General features: G+C 42.1%; 1 protein-coding gene across 6 annotated transcripts in view; it reads right to left on the bottom strand.

Moving 5' to 3' along the window:
* The window catches only part of LOC115163651 (phosphatidylinositol 4,5-bisphosphate 3-kinase catalytic subunit beta isoform), a 100,495-nt gene extending 81,328 nt beyond the window's left edge, over positions 1–19,167 (bottom strand). For 2 of the 6 annotated variants that reach the window (XR_003869783.1, XM_029715696.1), the window contains exon 1: positions 18,634–19,167. The gene's annotated coding sequence lies outside the window, so the exon portion shown is untranslated. Of the gene's footprint in view, positions 1–6,121; positions 6,567–18,352; positions 18,609–18,633 lie in introns of those variants that run through there. The other 4 variants (XM_029715697.1, XM_029715698.1, XM_029715699.1 and 1 more) reach the window with 4 other exon arrangements.
* Positions 19,168–19,459: the final 292 nt, after the last annotated feature.

Genomic DNA, 19,459 nt, shown 5'->3' with positions numbered 1-19,459 from the left:
CATAATCTAATGTTTTGCTTTCGTTGTAAAGCCTTTTTGAAATCAGACAGTGTGGTTAGATTAATGAGAGTCTTGTCTTTAAAATGGTGTAAAATAGTCATATGTTTGAGAAATTGAAGTAATAGCATTTCTAAGGTATTTGAATAACGCGCCACGGGATTCCACTGGCTGTTGAGTAGGTCTAGCCCAGAGAGGTTAAAGCCAAGATAAATGGAATTCATTGCCCTTGACAATCAACCACTCTCTGTTGTGGGTGATGTTGGCTTTCGCCGACTGGTCAAGCAGCGGTAGACACTACCAAGTCTGCTATTTTTCGATGTTGCCCACCCAGAGTTACACAGTTACACACTGCTATTTGCTTCACGACATACATACTATGGAACGCCATTTGGGTCTTTGCGTGTCAATACCGCGTTGGTAATAAAGCATCATTTGTTCAACTGCAACTTCTGGGGTAGCTAGCTTTAGCACCAATACAACCAGCCTGAAAACGATGACCAGTAGAAACAAGAGTAATTTTCATTATTCTTAGCAATGATTTAGGAAATCTTGTGAGCAAGTATTAGCTAGGTTGCCACTTGATGTTCGCCTATTGAAATTGAACTAGCCAGCTACTTAACCCTGTTGCCCACAGCTAACATTATAAGCAGCCAGCTAGCTGGCTAGTGAGGCCCGACCGGACCGGGTTATGCGTTGTGCAACTAGCTACAATAAAGATTAGGCACAATAGTGGAATTTGCGGTTTGCCTTCAAAATAGAAAGTATGTAATTGACAGTGATGCAAATCAATACAAATCGTAGAATTATGCCATACTTTTATTTATTTTGAAGGCTAACTGCAAAGCCCACTGTGGCTAATCCTTATTGTGGCTAGCTTCACATAGATGGGTCCGACCACAATAAGAACTGTCTTATAAATTAGGGTTATTTTAGATGACACCTAGCTATATAGTCAGCTAGCTAACTATAGCTACTGAAACAGATGTCGTTTTGCTATGTTTTTGGGGAAGAACTACATTATTTGCATCCATGAGCTAGCTAGCTTTTTTTATTTTTATGACCAGCACAGTAGGTGCGCGAGACAACTTTACCAGCATCATAGCATACGTATTGATGAAATCATTGTGACATATGAAATACGAGTGATAGTTATTACACATTGACTACACTACGTAAAAAAAGTATTAACACAGTGCAGTCATATTCAGGTCCTGATTGGGCAACAAGCTTATTTGACACGTCAAATAGTGTTATTTGACCTGTATCTTTTCGGACACGCAAAGACCCAAATGGTGTTCCATATAAATCCTGGTTGAGAATGAAACGACAGAACAAATGAACAAAGAAAAAGCACACCAAGTAAGTGAAATAGGTTTTGATTATGTTTTACTGGTAATGGGGGTATATGTAAATGCCAACAAAATAACTTGTTGGTCAGTGTGGTGTGTGCAACCTTTAACTAGGCAAGCAGATCCATAGACGCACACACGCATGTCAATCACGACGTCATCAGAGCGCGACGTATGTTTGTTGTCGAATGCCGAAACCTGAACTAAAGACCTCGGTTTAAAAGCTGACAGTGGTTTTATATACTTTTATTTAGAATCCTGTGGCTCTGTTGGGCTAAATTGCTGTGAGCGCTGCCATCTGTCCCGGGATCCTGACAGATTCCATATAGGGGGAGAGACGCGAAAGCCCAGCTAGCCTAGCTGGCTCGGCGGCCTCAAATGGAGGCCACTATTGAACGTTTCCAGTGTTGCAGGAGCTGTGCTTACTTTGCTTTATTCCGGGACAATGTGGACCGCACTGACTTTCAATGTAGCAACAGCTTTCTTGCGGAGGACTACAGGAGCAAAGTAGATACTCTTAGCAAGCAAGTAGTAAACCTAAATAAGCAACTGGGGAACCCATGGCCACCTACTTTTTCTTTTACCCAAGTAGCCAGACGCCGCTCTGGTCTGGTGGAAGCTTAGCCACCGTGACGGCTCTCCACAGCCGACTGGCCAGTGCTAGGCAGGGTTCCATCCCCGAAGGGGTCTCCCCCTTCTTTGGAGAACGGAGCTGTTCTCGACCCAACCAACCAGCCATGGAGGTACGTCACTCGCCGTGGAAGTCGAAGAAGGCGTCCTCTAGCAACAGGGGTCTCCATGGAGATGTTGAGCCCGGAACTGACACAGACCAGAAATAGCTTTGCCGCCCTGGATCCAGAGGTTCCCGGCCCCTTCGTCCTTGGTGGCTTCCCAATCAAGATCGGATCCGGAGGTACCTGCGTCTTCATCCTCGGTTCTGTGTCCCTCTCCAGTGGCTTCTACCTCGGGTTCAGATCTGAGAGACCTGCCCATAAAACATCACCACCTGTCATCATTGGCAGCTCTACAGTGAGAAACATCTTGGTCCCCAAGGCAAAAACTCTGTGCTACTCAGGAGCACAAGTACAGGACATAACGAGGCTGCTTCCGACAGTTCTACCACAGATGCCGGGAGCTGACACTGTGGTAGTCCATGTGGGTTCAAACGACATCAGGAGGGCTAACTCGGAACATTTGAAAATGTATTTTAAAATAACTAATTTGAGCATTAAAAGACTCCAAAAAAACTGCCAATAATTTCAGGTCCAGTACCATCGTTGGGCCGCGGGTGTGAAAGATTCAGCAGACTGCTGGCATTACACATCTGGCTAAAAGACTGCTGTAGCTCTGCTGGAGTCACTTTTATTGATAACTTTGACACCTTCTGGAAACAGAAGATACTCTACAGGAACGACGGAGTACATCCAAATCATCTTGGCTCCTGGACTCAGTCTATGCATCTCAAGGCCGCATTGAAACAATGACTGGTAAATGATCCAAGACCAGCTCAGTTAATCCCTACCATTGTGACAATGAGTCGTCATAATGCTGCATCAAATGTACATGATCTTAGGTGCATGGGCAAACACAAAGTAAGTCATTTACGTACCCCTAATTGCACCAAATACACCTGTTTATCCTACAGCTATTGTAAGCTGTAATCATGAGCCTATGAACCATAGTTACACTGTTAGCACTGAGGCAGTGTGCAATAGTAGGAAGACCACTTCATGCAGCCCACCCTGTACTATCAGCTCCAATGTAAATAACATGAGTAAGTCTACCTCTGATAAGCTTCCCAGTAAAGCATTACAAACAATCAAGCAACCCAGAAAAGTGCTACAAATAGCCCATATTAACATATGTAGCCTGAGAAACAAGGTCCATGAAGTCAATAACTTGCTTGTAACAGATGACATTCATATTCAGACTCACTTAGATAATACCTTTGATGATAGAGTGGTAGCAATGGTTATAACATCTCCCGAAAAGACATAAATACCAACGGAGGCAGTGTTGCGGTCTATATTCAGAACTACATTCCTGTAAAGCTTAGAGACGATGTAATGTTAAATACTGTTGAAGTAATATGGCTACAGGTTCATCTGCCTCAACTAAAGCCCATTCTTATGGGAAGCTGATAGACCACCAAGTGCTAACAGTCAGTATCTGGATAATGTGTGTGAAATGCTTGATAATGTGTGTGATATCAACAGAGAAGTAGATTTTCTGGGTGATTTAAATATTGACTGGCTTTCATCAAGCTGCCCACTCAGGAAAAAACTTCAAACTGTAACCAGTGCCTGCAACCTGGATCAGGTTCTCAGTCAACCTACCAGCGTAGTTACAAACAGCACAGGAATTAAATCAACATGTATTGATCACATTTTTACTAACGCTGCAGATATTTGCTTTAAAGCAGTATCCAAATCCATAGGATGTAGTGATCACAATATAATAGCCATATCTAGGAAAACCAAAGTTCCAAAGGCTGGGCCTAATATAGTGTATAAGAGGTCATACAATAAGTTTTCTAGTGATTCATATGTTGATGATGTAAAGAATATTTGCTGGTCTGTGGTGTGCAATGAGGAGCAACCAGACACTGCACTTGACGCATTTATGAAACTACTTATTCCAGTTACTAATAAGCACGGACCCATTAAGAAAATGACTGTAAAAACTGTTAAATCCCCTTGGATTGATGAGGAATTGAAAAATGGTATGGTTGAGAGGGATGAGGCAAAAGGTATGGAAAAAAGGTCTGGCAGCCCAACTGATTGGCAAACGCACTGCAAATTAAGAACTAATGTGACTAACCAAAAATAAACTACACTATGTAACAAAGAATGACAGTAAAAAAGCTTTGGGGCCCCTTAACTTCTTACATCTACACGTTCCGCTAGCGGAACGTCTGCTCCAATATCCAATGATGGGCGGGGCGCGAAATTCAAACTCCTCTAAATCCGAAAACTTACACTTTTCAAACATATGACTATGTTACAGCTATTTAAAGACAAGACTCTCCTTTATCTAACCAAACTGTCCGATTTCAAAAAGGCTTTACAGCGAAAGCAAAACATTAGATTATGTCAGCAGAGTACCCAGCCAGGAATAATCACACAGCCATTTTTCAAGCTAGCATATCATGTCACATAAACCCAAACCATATCTAAATGCAGCACTAACCTTTGATGATCTTCATCAGATGACACACCTAGGACATTGTGTTATACAATACATGCATGTCTGTTCAATCAAGTTCATATTTATATCAAAAACCAGCTTTTTACATTAGCATGTGACGTTCAGAACTAGCATTCCCACCGAACACTTCCGGTGATTTTACTAAATTACTCACGATAAACGTTCACAAAAAGCATAACAATTATTTTAAGAATTATAGATACAGAACTCCTCTATGCACTCGATATGTCCGATTTTAAAATAGCTTTTCGGATGAAGCACATTTTGCAATAATGTAAGTACATAGCCCGGCGTTACAGGGCTAGCTATTTAGACACCCACCCAGTGTAGCCTTCACCAAAATCACATTTCCTATAAGAAAAATGTTCTTACCTTGCTTGTTCTTCATCAGAATACACTGCCAGGACTTCTACTTCAATAACAAATGTAGGTTTGGTCCCAAATAATCCATCGTTATATCCAAACAGCGACGTTTTGTTCGTGCGTTCTAGACACTATCCCAACGCTAAATCTCGGCCACGAGCATGACGCAAAATATGACAAAAAATTTCGAAATATTCCATTACCGTACTTCGAAGCATGTCAACCGCTGTTTAAAACCAATATTTATGCAATTTATCTCGTAGAGAAGCGATAATATTCCGACCGGGAATCTGCCTGTCTGTAAACTGAGGAAAAAACCAAAAGCCGGGGGCGGGGCGTGTCACGCGCCTAAGGCTTAGTCCATTGACTGACCACTCAGCTTTTGCTCTCGTGTGCTTCAGCCAGGGCTTTGAATGACATCATTCCTGTTTTTCCCGGGCTGTGAGACTCCATTGTTGACGTGACAAGTGTCACGTAAGAGCAGAGATCCTTTGTAAACGATAGAGAGAATCAAGAAGGGCAAGAAATGTTCAGACAGGGTACTTCCTGAACAGAAGCATCTCAGGTTTTTGCCTGCCATAGGAGTTCTGTTATACTCACAGACACCATTCAAACAGTTTCAGAAACTTTGGAGTGTTTTCTCTCCAAAGCTAATAATTATATGCATATTCCAGTTTCTGGGCAGGACTAATAATCAGATTAAATCGGGTACGTTTTTTATCCAGCCGTGAAAATACTGCCCCCTAGATGTAACAGGTTAAATTACATTTTGGGAAAAAGAGCCAATTCGGCTCCTTCATTCAATCAGATGTCTCATTCATCAAAGCCCACTGATATAGCAAAATAATTACTTTTTCATTGGCAAGATTGTAGCGGTATTTATTAGAGGGGTAAAGATAAAGATTTTGTTCACCGCCAGGCAGGTATTAACCATGCCGAAAGGAAAAGAGTAGAACAGAGAAAGTACCACTACCAGACCCACACACATTAGCAGAAGAGACTGCCTAGAGTGTAGCCTGTTTGCCAGAGGATAGAAAAGAGAAGACACACCATATAAAACCCATGTCACAGCACATGGGTAACCCCGCCAATAATACCTCATACAATAATAATGGCAGAGCAATTGAACGACAACATCTTAGAAACAATTTACAAGAAAGAACCCAGTCATCAACAGAGGATTTGCAATAAATTTGTTTTACCTTCCAGTGGAGGAGTGCTGAGGGTGTTCATAGACAAAACAAAGGCCTTAAAATGTCCAATCTTCTCGGCCACATGTCATTAGTACAGACCACCTCAATACAGTTCAAATAACAATACACAACTTGCAAGCAACCTCCCTTTTAACTAAAATGTCAACCCAAATACTTCTGGCAGGGCAATAATATTACAGCTCTAATGAACATCAACGGAAAGTGCATCTGAAAAATACAAAGTCTGCTGCAGGGTCAAGCACTGGAACGATAGAGGGAAGAGAAAGAGAACAAGAGAGATCTTAGCTGTGGCTTGCAGTTGTACTGTGACCGTCTGATGGTTTGTATGTCAAAGCTTCGCAACAATGTTGCTACTAATCCACGCGATCCATATCCGGTGCGGTCCCAAACGATAACAACCACGACCTAGAGCGGTCACACCGATGATTGAGTTAAACAAACTACACACGCTGAAAATAAACAAGACTTCTGCAGCATAGCACACACAATCAAACTGTAGCGCCAACCAAGAGCTCCCTCCCAGAGAGCTGAAAGAGCTGTCTATCTCCTCCTTCCTTACTGCTGATGAGCTCTTAAAGTGAAGGCTCCGTGCAGGATTTTGCCACAAGATAAGCAAACTTAGGGATGACATGCCAGCAACAAACACTGACACTACACATCCAAGTATTTTTTTTATTTTATCTTTATTTAACTAGGCAAGTCAGTTAAGAACAAATTCTTATTTTCAATGACGGCCTAAGAACAATGGGTTAACCGCCTTGTTCAGATTTGTACCTTGTCAGCTCAGGGATTCGATCTTGCAACCTTCCGGTTACTAGTCCAAAGCTCTAACCACTAGGCTACCCTGCCGCCCCTGATATATCGGACCAAATTATGAAAGACAAGAATTGTACTTTTGAATTCCGTAAAGTCAGTGTGGAAGAAGTGAAAAAATTATTGTTGTCTATCAACAATGACAAGCCACCGGGGTTTGACAATCTGGATGGCAAATTACTGAGGATAATAGCAGAGGATATTGCCACTCCTATTTGCCACATCTTCAATTTAAGCCTACTAGAGAGCGTGTGCCCTCAGGCCTGGAGGGAAGCTAAAGTCATTCCGCTACCCAAGAATAGTAAAGCCCTCTTTACTGGCTCAAATACCCAACCAATCAGCCTGTTACCAACTTCTGGAAAGACATTGATGATAAAATGATTGTGGGGGCTGTCTTGTTAGACTTCAGTGCAGCTTTTGACATTATCGATCATAGTCTGCTGCTGGAAAAACGTATGCCTTATGGATTTACACCTCCTGCAATAATGTGGATAAAGTGTGACTTGTCTAACAGAACACAGAGGGTGTTCTTTAATGGAAGCCTCTCAAATATAATCCAGTTAGAATCAGGAATTCCCCAGGGTAGCCGTTTAGGCCCCTTGCTTTTTAAAATTTTTACTAACGACATGCCACTAACTGAGTAAAGCCAGAATATCTACATATGTGGACGACTCAACACGTCAGCTACTACAGCGACTGAAATGACTAAAACTCAACAAAGAGCTGCAGTTAGTTTCAGAGTGGGTGGCAAGGAATAAGTTAGCCCTAAATATTTCTAAAACTAAAAGCATTGTATTTGAAACAAAACACTCACTAAACCCTAAACCTCAACTAAATCTTGTAATAAATAATGTGGAAATTGAGCAAGTTGAGATGATTAAACTGCTTGGAATAACCCTAGATTGTAAACTGTCATGGTCAAAACATATTGATGCAGTAGTAGCTAAGATGGGGAGAAGTCTGTCTATAATAAAGTGATGCTGTCTTTTTAACAGCAATATCAACAAGGCAGGTCCTACAGGCCCTAGTTTTGTCGCACCTTGACTACTGTTCAGTCATGTGCTCAGGTGCCACAAAAAAGGACTTAGGAAATTTGCAATTGGCTCAGAACAGGGCAGCGCGGCTGGCCCTTGGATGTACACAGAGAGTTAATATTAATTAATATGCTTTTCAAATCTCTCCTGGCTGAAAGGAGGGGAGATGGACTTCTTTATTTATGAGAGGTATTGACATGTTGAATGCACCGAGCTGTCTGTCTAAACTACTGGCACACAGCTCGGACACCCATGCATACCCCACAAGACATGCCACAAGAAGTCTCTTCACAGTCCCCAAGTCCAGAATAGAATATGGGAGGCACACAGTACTACATAGAGCCATGACTACATGGAACTCCATTCCACATCAAGTAACTGACACAAGCAGTAAAATTAGATTTAAAAAACAGATTAAAAAAATAATAATTTTGGAACAGCGGGACTGTGAAGCAAAAAACATTGGCACAGATAGATATGTAGTAGCGGTGGAGTAGGGGTCTGAGGGCACACAGTGTTGTGAAATCTGTGAATGTATTGTAATGTTTTTAAAATGGTATAAACTGCCTTAATTTGGCTGGACCCCAGGAAGAGTAGCTGCTGCTTTGACAGCAGCTAATGGGGATCCATAATAAAAACAAGTCAGTTAAGCACAAATTCTTATTTACAATGACGACCCGGATGACGCTGGGCCAAATTGTGTGCCGCCCTATGGGACTCCCATTCAGGGCCGGATGTGATACAGCCTGGATTCGAACCAGGGACTGTAGTGACGCCTCTTGCACTGAGATGCAGTGCCTTAGACCGGTGCATCTGTGTGTGTGTGTTAACTATTTAACTGTACTAGAATGCTTAAAAGGCTGCTAAAAAACATTTATAAAATCGGTATCGTGTTTTTTGCCAAGGAAAATATCGGATATTGGCCAAAAATGTCATATCGTTGCATCGCTATTTTACTGCACCTATTTGGGTGACATATGACAGTACATACCTACGTAGAACAGCATCTGTGTGTGCTGTGTGCGTAACTGTAGCAGTGCCCAGCCTTATTAAGGTAGTGTTGCCATGGTTAGGAGGGTAGTCACTCCCTCAAGTTACAGAGAGAAGAGTCTAAACCTCCAGGTTAGGACAACACATCCCTCTTTCTCCATCTCAGTCTACCCTTGCCTGACAACTAACTGAATTCTTCTGCTGCTCTATGTTCGCTACATAATTCAGGCCGAGACTGCCATCGTTGAAGTCACTTGTGGAGACCTCAAAACAAGGGGTGTTGTACAAAACAAAGTCATCAGTGATTGGATCATCTCTAACCAATCAGAGTATCAAAGCCAAAAACACATTTTCAAAACGTCGCTTTACACAAGGGGGATCTGGCTCTGGCCCAACCCATCTGTTTCTGGAACCAATCAGAATGGTTTGGTTCTAGAAATTGTTTGCAGTCTAGATATTGTCAGGCTTAGATCCAGAATAGAAATTGTCATCACTTAGATCCAGACTCATTGCGGTGAAGAAACTAACCTCCTTAGGCGTCGTAGCGTTTTGGCCAGAACAAGGAGTTTGGGTAGTCAGGCAAAGTCTCTCTCTCCACTCTTCTTTCTCTATCAAAACTCTTAATTTCTACCGCTACTTGTCTCACTTCTCTATATCTATCCAACACTCATTCTATACCAAGCAAACCTCACTCCAACCCTCATTCTATACTAGGCCAGGGCAATTATTTTCCATGGAGGGCAACATCAGAATATATTTTTGCCATTGTGGGCCAGAATCATATTACAGGATTATACATGTTAATGACTGATGACAGATATACAGTTGAAGTCGGGAGTTTCCATAGACTTAGTTGGAGTCAAACTCTTTTCAACCACTCCACAAATTTCTTGTTAACAAACTATACTTTTGGCAAGTCGGTTAGGACATCTACTTTGTGCATGACACAATACATTTTTCCAACAATTGTTTACAGACAGATTATTTCACTGTATCACAATTCCAGTGGGTCAGAAGTTTACATTCACTAAGTTGACTGTGCAGCTTGGAAAATTCCAGAAAATTATGTCACGGCTTCCGAAGCTTCTGATAGGCTAATTGACATCATTTGAGTCAATTGGACATGTACCTGTGGATGCATTTCAAGGCCAACCTTCAAACTCATTGCCTCTTTGCTTGACATCATGGGTAAATCAAAAGAAATCAGCCAAGACCTAAAAAAAAAAAAAAAAAGAAACCTCCACCAGTCTGGTTCATCCTTGCGAGCAATTTCCAAATTCCTGAATGTACCATGTTCATCTGTACAAACAATAGTATGCAAGTGGGACCACACAGCCGTCATACCGCTCAGGAAGGAGATGAACGTACTTCGGTGCAAAAAGTGCCAATCAATCCCAGAACAACAGCAAAGGACCTTGTGAAGATGCTGGAGGAAACAGGTACAAAACTATCTATATCCACAGTAAAACGAGTCCTATATCGACATAACCTAAAAAGGCCGCTCAGCAAGGAAGACGCCACAGCTCCAAAACCGCCATAAAAAAGCCAGACTACGGTTTGCAACTGCACATGGGGACAAAGATCGTACTTTTTGGAGAAATGTCCTCTGGTCTGATGAAACAAAAAAAGATCTGTTTGGCCATAATGATCATCATTATGTTTGGAGGAAAAATGGGGAGGCTTGCAAGCCGAAGAACACCATCCCAACCATGATGCATGGGGGTGGCAGCATCATGTTGTGGGGGTGCTTTGCTGCAGGAGGAACTGGTGCACTTCACAAAATAGATGGCATCTTGAGGAAGGAAAATTAGGTGGACATATTGAAGCAACTTCTCAAGACATCAGTCAGGAAGTTAAAGCTTGGTCGCAAATGGGTCTTCCAAATGGACAATGACCCCAAGCACACTTCCAAAGTTGTGGCAAAATGGCATAAGGACAACAAAGTCAAGGTATTGGAGTGGCCATCAGAAAGCCCCGACCTCAATCCTATAGAAAATTTGTGGGCAGAACTGAAAAAGTGTGTGCGAGCAAGGAAGCCTACAATCCTGACTCAGTTACACCAGCTCTGTCAGGAGGAATGGGCGAAAATTCACCCAACTTATTGCGGAACGGCTTGTGGAAGGGTACCCGAAACGTTTGACCCAAGTTAAACAATTTAAAGGCAATGCTACCAAATACTAATTGAGTGTATGTAAACTTCTGAGCCACTGGGAATGTGATGAGACTTAAAAGCTGAAATAAGTCACTCCACTATTATTCTGACATTTCACATTCTTAAAATAAAGTGGTGATCCTAACTGACCTAAAACAGGGAATTTTTACTAGGATTAAATGTCAGGAATTGTGAAACTGAGTTTAAATGTATTTGGCAAAGGTGTATGTAAACTTCCAACTTCAACTGGATCTTCAAATCATATCCAGATATGCTACTTATTTTACTTTTTTAACATACACAGAAATAAACCACATCCATGTCCTTCTTTTGGTAGGTATTTTAATTACTAAACATGCAATGAACTACACGGAGGGAAAAGTACACTGTGCATTCAGCACCACGGACAGAGCTCTTGTTAATGGGTATGCACAAAAACACAAGAAAGAGAGAGAGCTCAACATTACATTTAAACTACTCAATCAGTGTGAGGAGTGAAGTCTCTGATGGGCATTGGCTAGAACAGTGAAGTCAGGTATAGTTTCTGACATCGCTATGCGCAGGATTGCTGAGAGTCAGTAAGAGATGATTTATGTCTTGACTTGTTATATTTCATCACTGAAAATGTCTTCACATATATTGGGTCAACCTAACAGTACAAACATCTCAAATCAAATTAATTTTTCACATACACATGGTTAGCAGGTGTTAATGCAAGTGTAGCAAAATGCTTGTGCTTCTAGTTCCGACCAAGCAGTAATATCTAACAAGTAATATAACCTACCAATTCCACAACAACTACCTTATACACACCAGTGTAAAGGAATGAATACGAATATGTACATATAAATATATAAATGAGTGATGGCCAAACGGCATAGGCAAGATGCAGTAGATGGTATAGAGTACAGTATATACATATGAGATGAGTAATGTAGGGTATATAAACATTATATAAAGTGCCATTGTTTAAAGTGGCTAGTGATACATTTAATTACATCAGATGGCAAGATGCAGTAGATGGTATAGCGTACAGTATATACATAAGAGATGAGTAATGTAGGGCATGAGCATGACTGAGCATGACTCCTGATCTTTGGAACGTTTTGCTCATTGAGTGATGCATAGAACCTCGTCAATGACATTGGAGAACGATTCAAAACAATCACTGCATCAGACTGAAGATGGATAAGCTCAACTCGCAGGTCAGTGAGAGCTTTATCCACATTGAAGATGAAAGGAGAGGAAACCAACAGCATGTCATTTTCCAACACTTTGAAATCCTCAAAACGAGGAGAAAACTCACCACTCAAAGCACGGGGCAGTGATGTATACTTCTCCCGCTGGTCATCTGACAGGGAACACACTAGTAGTGTCGGAAGGTGGGTGAGATTGTTGGCTTCTACTTGGCGGGTCAGGAAACATTTTCCCTTGAAGGTTATGACAAGGCTGTACATCTGATGTACAAAAAGGCTTGTAGTTTGGAATTCAGTCTTCACCATGATGTCCACGGTGAAGGCAAAATCAGCCAACCATTCTTTATCTTGCAGTTGAGGGAAATCCACATATTTTCCTTTGATATACAAAAACTCAGCAATCTCCGACTTCAGGTCCCACAAGCATTTAAGCACCTTCCCCAAACTCAGCCATCTCACATTTGTGTGGTAGGGGAGATCTGCATGACCCAGCTCTGTCTCTTCCAACAGTGAGACAAACTGCCTGTGGTTTAAAGATTTAGCTCTTATGAAGTTTACCACTTTAGTGACTGTATCCACAACATGGCTCATTTTCAGAACACATTTTCAGAGCACCTCCTGATGAATAATGCAATGCAGGAGAAAAAAAATAATCTGATCTTGTATCCTTTTCAAAAGGCCAATGTTTTTTCTTGTCAAGTTTGGACACCCAATTGTGGTCACATTGGATAACTTTTCAAACTCAGTCCTTGCTTTGCACACACGTATTAACCTCCAATAAATCTTTCCCTGTGGTTTAGCTCTTCATTGACTGCACTGAACCAAGCTCCTCTGTAATTTCAAAGTCTGGGGTTATGCCTCGTAAGAATATCAACAACTGCTCCGTGTCACGTGCATCACTGCTCTCATCCAGGGCCAAGGAGAAATAGGTGAAATCCTTCACCTTGTCTTTCAACTGTTGATCCATATTCTCTGCGATGTCCTCAACACGCCGTGTTACTGATCGTCTTGACAGGGAAACATTTTCAAACAGCTCTTTCTTGTCGGGGCAAAGAATTGCTGCAGTCAATTAAACATTCTTTAATAAATTCACCCTTAGCGAATGGCTTGCTATGTTTAGCAATTTTGTGGACATGTACATAGCTAGCTCTCGCAATTCCGTCATTTTATGAATGCCGTTTTGTAAAAAGTCCTTGCTGCTTTTGCAACTGAGAAACTCTTTCGATCTACATGCCCTCTGCTCAGAAGACATATTCCTATATTTCTCTGCATAATTCGTCTGGAAGTGTCGGAACAAGTTGTAGTCTTTCAAGACAGCAATGCTCTCTTTGCACACAGCTTTCCCTGATACCTCAATAAAGAAATATTTCAAAGTCCACTCTTGCTGGATCACCCTACATTCATTGCCTACTTTCCTTTTCTTTGAAAAACAAATTTTTGCGCAATTTCTAGCTAGCTACAATTTGTAACTGTGACGTGTGTGTCAGCCTGTCAGTCACTGTCTGTCCTCGTGCAGTTGTTATTTATACGTGCCTTCAAAATAAAATGTCCCACAAGCGGTGGGAGTTAAATCATTACACAAAAGCGAGTATCCATTGGGCTTTTAATTTGAATAACAAATAGTAACATTTTTCAAAACCTATCGCAAATTCTTTGTGATCGAAGCATGATTCCGCGGGCCGCCTATGGCCGGACCTTTGACCAGGCCTGTTCTATACCAAGCAAACCGCCATTCAAAACTAGATCTATTCTTTCTATACCTTTCTGCATCTACTTTGTCTTTCATTCCATCGATCGCTCAACCTTTTCAAGTCTTATTTCCTCTCTCCTTTACAACAAACTAATACTGTAAAATCATCTTCCTTTCGTTTCAATATATCCCCTTCTGTACTCCTGCATACTGTAGCTGTACTGCTCAGCCCCTTTCTTTCACCCTATGTTCCTCGCTCCTCCTCCCATCTCCCCCTCTGAATTCCTTTGCAGGTCTTGGCTTGTGAAGCAAGAAAGTGGAGAATTCCATCAGGCTGCTATTCTCTCTGGTTCAGTCACTGGTCATGTCACACTTCCAATGTGTCTGCATGTCCTGTATATGCTCATTATTATATGAAGTCTATCTAGTGTAAATCTATTTACTGTATACCTACTATAAATCTACCTAGTGTATCTCTCGGTATGTAATGTGACCTCGTCTGAGGGCATGCTTGTGCATATTAAGCCACAGAAGGTATTTGGCTCAGGGGATACGACTGTTTGATGGGGCATGACACACCCCCCCCCCCTAAACACACACACGAGCACAGCTGCTCCACACAATACACACTCCTGGCTTCCCTTCAGATTTCAGAGAGGATGTTACACAAGCCATCAACGGCTGTGAGGGATGATTACATTTGACTGTGACAGCAGGAAGTGTGTGTTTGCGTGTGTGTGTGTGTCAGAGAACCAGTTAGGGAGCAAGAGGACAGTTGAGGATGGTGGGTGGGTGGGTGGCAGCAATATTAGAAGATACAGGTGTCTCATTCATTCATTCAACAAGAACACTGACTACTGTACAAACACACATGACTTCAACAGTATTGTATAAACAGGCAGGTGGGGAGTATATGTCCCTGAAGGAGGGTGTTTCAGTACAGTAAATCTATTGTAATGAATAGAGAGAAGGAAAGAAGAGGGGAGAAGGATGAGAGGGGGTAGATTGCAGCACACCAGCAGGTGTCATTGAGATGGAGGACGGGATGTCAATCACGACCCCACTGGATTGGAGGATTGGGTCCAGATGAGAGAAACACACCCAGTACGACTGGCTAATTTAAAGGGGTAGGAACAGTAGGAACCAGTCCTTTTAGCTATCACTTTTCACCAAGGGACCAGGTCATTTTATAATAACTTTTAGGAGAGGCCTGGTTGTGGAGTAAATAGCAGGTTGTCTAAAGGGCTGCATTGTTAAGTTGACTGAAGACTGACGTCAGCAGTGTTATCAGTCCCCCCCACTACCTCAGAGGGGGCTTGAGAACAGCCCCACCCAACACTGGGCAGCCTGGCCCGCAGCCTGATTCAAAATATCTCCTCTGTTTCCCACAGGGCTATCACACCAACTCAAAATAACATTATCCTTCAAGAGAGAACTAAATACAAGTTAATTTGATCAGTACACATTCATGTAAATGAGCGGCTACAGTAACTGGTGAATACTTATAATTATCTGTGTGTAATCAGTGATCCAAATGTCAATTTAATCATGATACGTTCGCTAATGACCCTCGCTTTCTGCAATATTGAATACAGTGCAATCATGAGGCTGCACACAAAAACACTAACACACATTTACAATAGTCTACTGCCATCAGTCAGACTGACAGTTCAGTTCTGACCTTTCTTTGCAGGAAGTGCATTAATGCTCTGAACGATAATTAGTTCCGCAGTCATGGCCAACATCTGGGCACAGTCTTAATATAGTGTGTGTGTTCGCGCCGAATGGCTACTATAACGGTCTGTGTGAGAGGGCAATAGATAAACCATTTAGGAATTCATGTGGTGGAAGTGTGTTGAGGTCAGTGAGTGTGTGTTTGCGTACTGTATCGTAAATAAGTCAAATGTGTGTATTAAGTGTTTATGCAAACAAATTGTCCCCTCAGAAGCACAGAGCCCTCTCTCACATGACTGAGAGAATTGCTCCATTCATGGCTCCAGTCGCCACCACCTCTCCCCCAGACCCCGTGTGTTAGTGCTCCGGGGGGCTGCTCTCATAGCCACAGATACTGTAGTAGACGCACACTCCTGTTTGTGTCTGACGGTTCCCTGACATCATGCCTCCCTCGTCTCATCCCGCTGGGAAGCTTACTGACTTGATGCTTTGGTCTCGCCAGGCTGCTGCAAACACACACGTCTGAATCAAATTAGAATTTAGACAATCATAGAGGAATGGGGATTGTGTGTGTGTGTTGAAGTGAGATGATAAAGAGAGAGAAACAGAGAGACATGTCTGAGATGGTAAAGAGAGAGAAACAGAGAGACATGTCAGTTCTAACAAATGTAATTTCCATTGTCTTATCTTGAATAGAGAGAGAAAAGAGTCGGCCCTCTTGTGGGAGCGAAACCCCAGAAGGGTGTGTGGACCACAAAATGTACACATCTCAGTCATACAGTGAAGATACACTATATATACACAAAAGCATGTGGACACCCCTTCAAACTAGAGGATTCAGCTATTTCAGCCACACCCATTGCTGACATGTATAAAATGGTGCACACCGCCATGCAATCTCCATAGACAAACATTGGCAGAAGAATGGTCTTACTGAAGAGCTCAGCGACATTCAACATGGCACCGTCATAGGATGCCACCTTTCCAACAAGTAGGTTTGTCTGCCCTGCTGGAACTGCCCCGGTCAACTGTAAGTGCTGTTATTGTGAAGTGGAAACTTCTAGGAGCAACAACAGCTCAACCGCAAAGTGGTAGGCCACACAAGCTCACTGACTGGGACCGGAGAGTGCTTAAGTGCGTTGCACGCATAAAAATCGACTGTCCTCGGTTGCAACTCTCACTACCAAGTTCCAAACTGCCTCTGGAAGCAAAGTCAGCATTCTAATTCCCATGATTTTGGAATGAGATGTTCAATGAACAGGAGTCCACATACTCTTGGTCATCTAGTGTAAGTCACACACTGTTTGCATCCACTTTAACCACTATAGAATATGCTGCCAAATAATTAGACCTGACTTGTTTAAAGATGCACTATGCAGAAATCGCTCCGCCAGTTCCTGCTTACTAAAATTCAAATAGTTTGTCTAATTTCACTTTATTTGACAAAACAAGCAAGTATAATGTAGAGAATCATTGTACCATCTAAACCTCTGAAATATATTTTCCATAACCAAAAATATTGTATTTTCAGCTGTACAAAACCGAAAGAAAGTAAAAGATGCAGAAATTACAGTTCAGACCGGGAAGCATAGTGCACATAATAAATGTACCACTTCTTAGACTTACTTTCAACGAGAATGACAGATCTATAATTTACAATTCTATGTGAGTTTGGTCTTCGCCCCAAAAGTTATATTGCAGTTTTGAGAGAATCAGAGAGATACATTCTAATGTAAGTTTGAGCATGTATGAAATATAATTGAAACTACATCTAAAATTGTGTCACTTAAATCACTAATATATCTAAGGACAGGTAAGGTGTGTCATCACATTGGCTAGGCAATAACTATAGCTCAAAGACATAGCCCCCTTGGAATCATTGTCCTAGGCATATGTTGTTTGTCACCAAGTGTGCTCGGAGTTAGCCTATCCAAGTGTAGGCAGGCCTACAAACTGACAAAGTGGGGCAAACAGGCCTGGCGAAAATGACAAACAGTGTGCTACTACACTACGCTATTCATTAAATTTCCTGAAACGCACTATCTGCCGGTTAACCGCTTAATTCTAGCCGTCCTCTCCAAAAACTTCCCGGTTCTACACATAAAAACGTCACGTTTGAGTTTAAATATAAACTACAGCGGGGCAAACGTCGATGTGACGTGCCCTATTTTACCACTCTGTCAATGTTCCTGTAACATCCCCTTCAGTTTGGCATAGAGTACATACAAAATAATTCCTGACATAACCAACAGCAAAGAATAGCAATGGTACCAAGAGTAGCCTAAACATGTCCCCATCGTGTCATCCGTAGCCCAGAGTCAGCCCGTGGTTTGTATAGGCTGAGATAAAATGAGGGGAACAGCAGCGGAATACACCAGGAGTAGGATACACCGGGAGTAGGATACACCGGGAGTAGGATACACCGGGTGCAGAGGGGTAAACGAGTGCGTCAAGCCCGAGTTTTAATTAATGGCAAGTCACCAAATAAAATTATAAAAACGACACCCAACTGCATCTTAAATACATTGCATAATAATTGTAAGACCAAATCATGTCGCTGCTTTCAAAGGCCCATATTTAAAAACGACTACAATCCGAGGATATTTGGCATAATCTCTATAACTCTTAGGGTTTGTAGTTCACATGGTCCTAGGTGTGGACGATACTTACGGATGATAACCCTAGGGATAAGGCAGAATGGATCCTTGGGTGCTCCGAGAGGAAACCAACCATGAAACTCGTTTCGAAACAGTGCCTATTGTTTGACAAAATGAAGATACGAATATTTTCAAAACACGACAAAAAGTGGAAATGTAGCCGATAAATTCCAACAACCATCTGGGTGTAGATACAACGTAGCACTTCAAGTCCACCTCGGTCGACGTGCTCACTGACTCCATGAGGTTAGCCTACTAATTCGAGATAGCGACGGAAGTGTGCCAGGGACTTACCTTGAGTTACACTCCTGTTGGGAATAGGATAATATCGACCGTCCTAGTGAGGAAATATGTATAGTTAAAAGTAGTTTTTCTCTCGATATGAATCCACAATAACTATATATATATAGGCTTTAAAATAAGCGTATACGTGACAAGATGAGCAGTGAGAAACCGCTAACTTCTCCCTGCAGGACAATGCGGCCAGGTGGGCTGATCGGCGTTGGCTTCCTGTTTTTCAGAAGGTGAACCACGCACAGTTCGGGTGCTGTTGTTTTTTTTCTTCTATCTCTCCCGTTCCGTCTCTCCCCCTCCCTGCGTAGCCTACACTGTTCTTGCAGTCGCCTAGTGCTCCGCCGGCTTTGCTTCCCCTATCTTCATATCTCCGGCATGAAACTTCGGGGCCGAGATTTCACCCGGAAACACACAGTTCTGAAACCTCTCCAACTAATTGAGATGAAAGAAAAGAAACGCGAGTGGGATTTGCCAGTTGAAACATTCATTCCAACGTCGCCGAAGGCGCGTCGATATTCTTTTGGCGAGGGGGTCGCGTGTTGACTTGAGGCTGTCATTATACTGGGTTTTCTCTTTGTGAGGCTGTGTTAAAAACGAATAGGTACACTATGCCTTATTTTGTATGTCAATAACAGTAAAGGCAGTGCATTCATCTATAGCTTAGCCTACTGTGAATGCATTACCAACCCCTAGGCTAATGGTTCACATTCAACTAGGCTTCATTATTCATCATGGTTTTGACCTAAACCGTCTCATAGAGAGTAAAGATAAACCAGAGGTATTATTAGTTAGTAATCATTTTATAGTGCCTGCACCATGCAACCCA

This window comes from Salmo trutta, chromosome 26 (assembly GCF_901001165.1).
Source record: "Salmo trutta chromosome 26, fSalTru1.1, whole genome shotgun sequence".
NCBI classification, from domain to species: Eukaryota; Metazoa; Chordata; class Actinopteri; order Salmoniformes; family Salmonidae; genus Salmo; species Salmo trutta.
The sequence above is the reverse complement of the archived record's forward strand: the minus strand, read 5'-3'. Positions and strand labels throughout refer to the sequence as shown.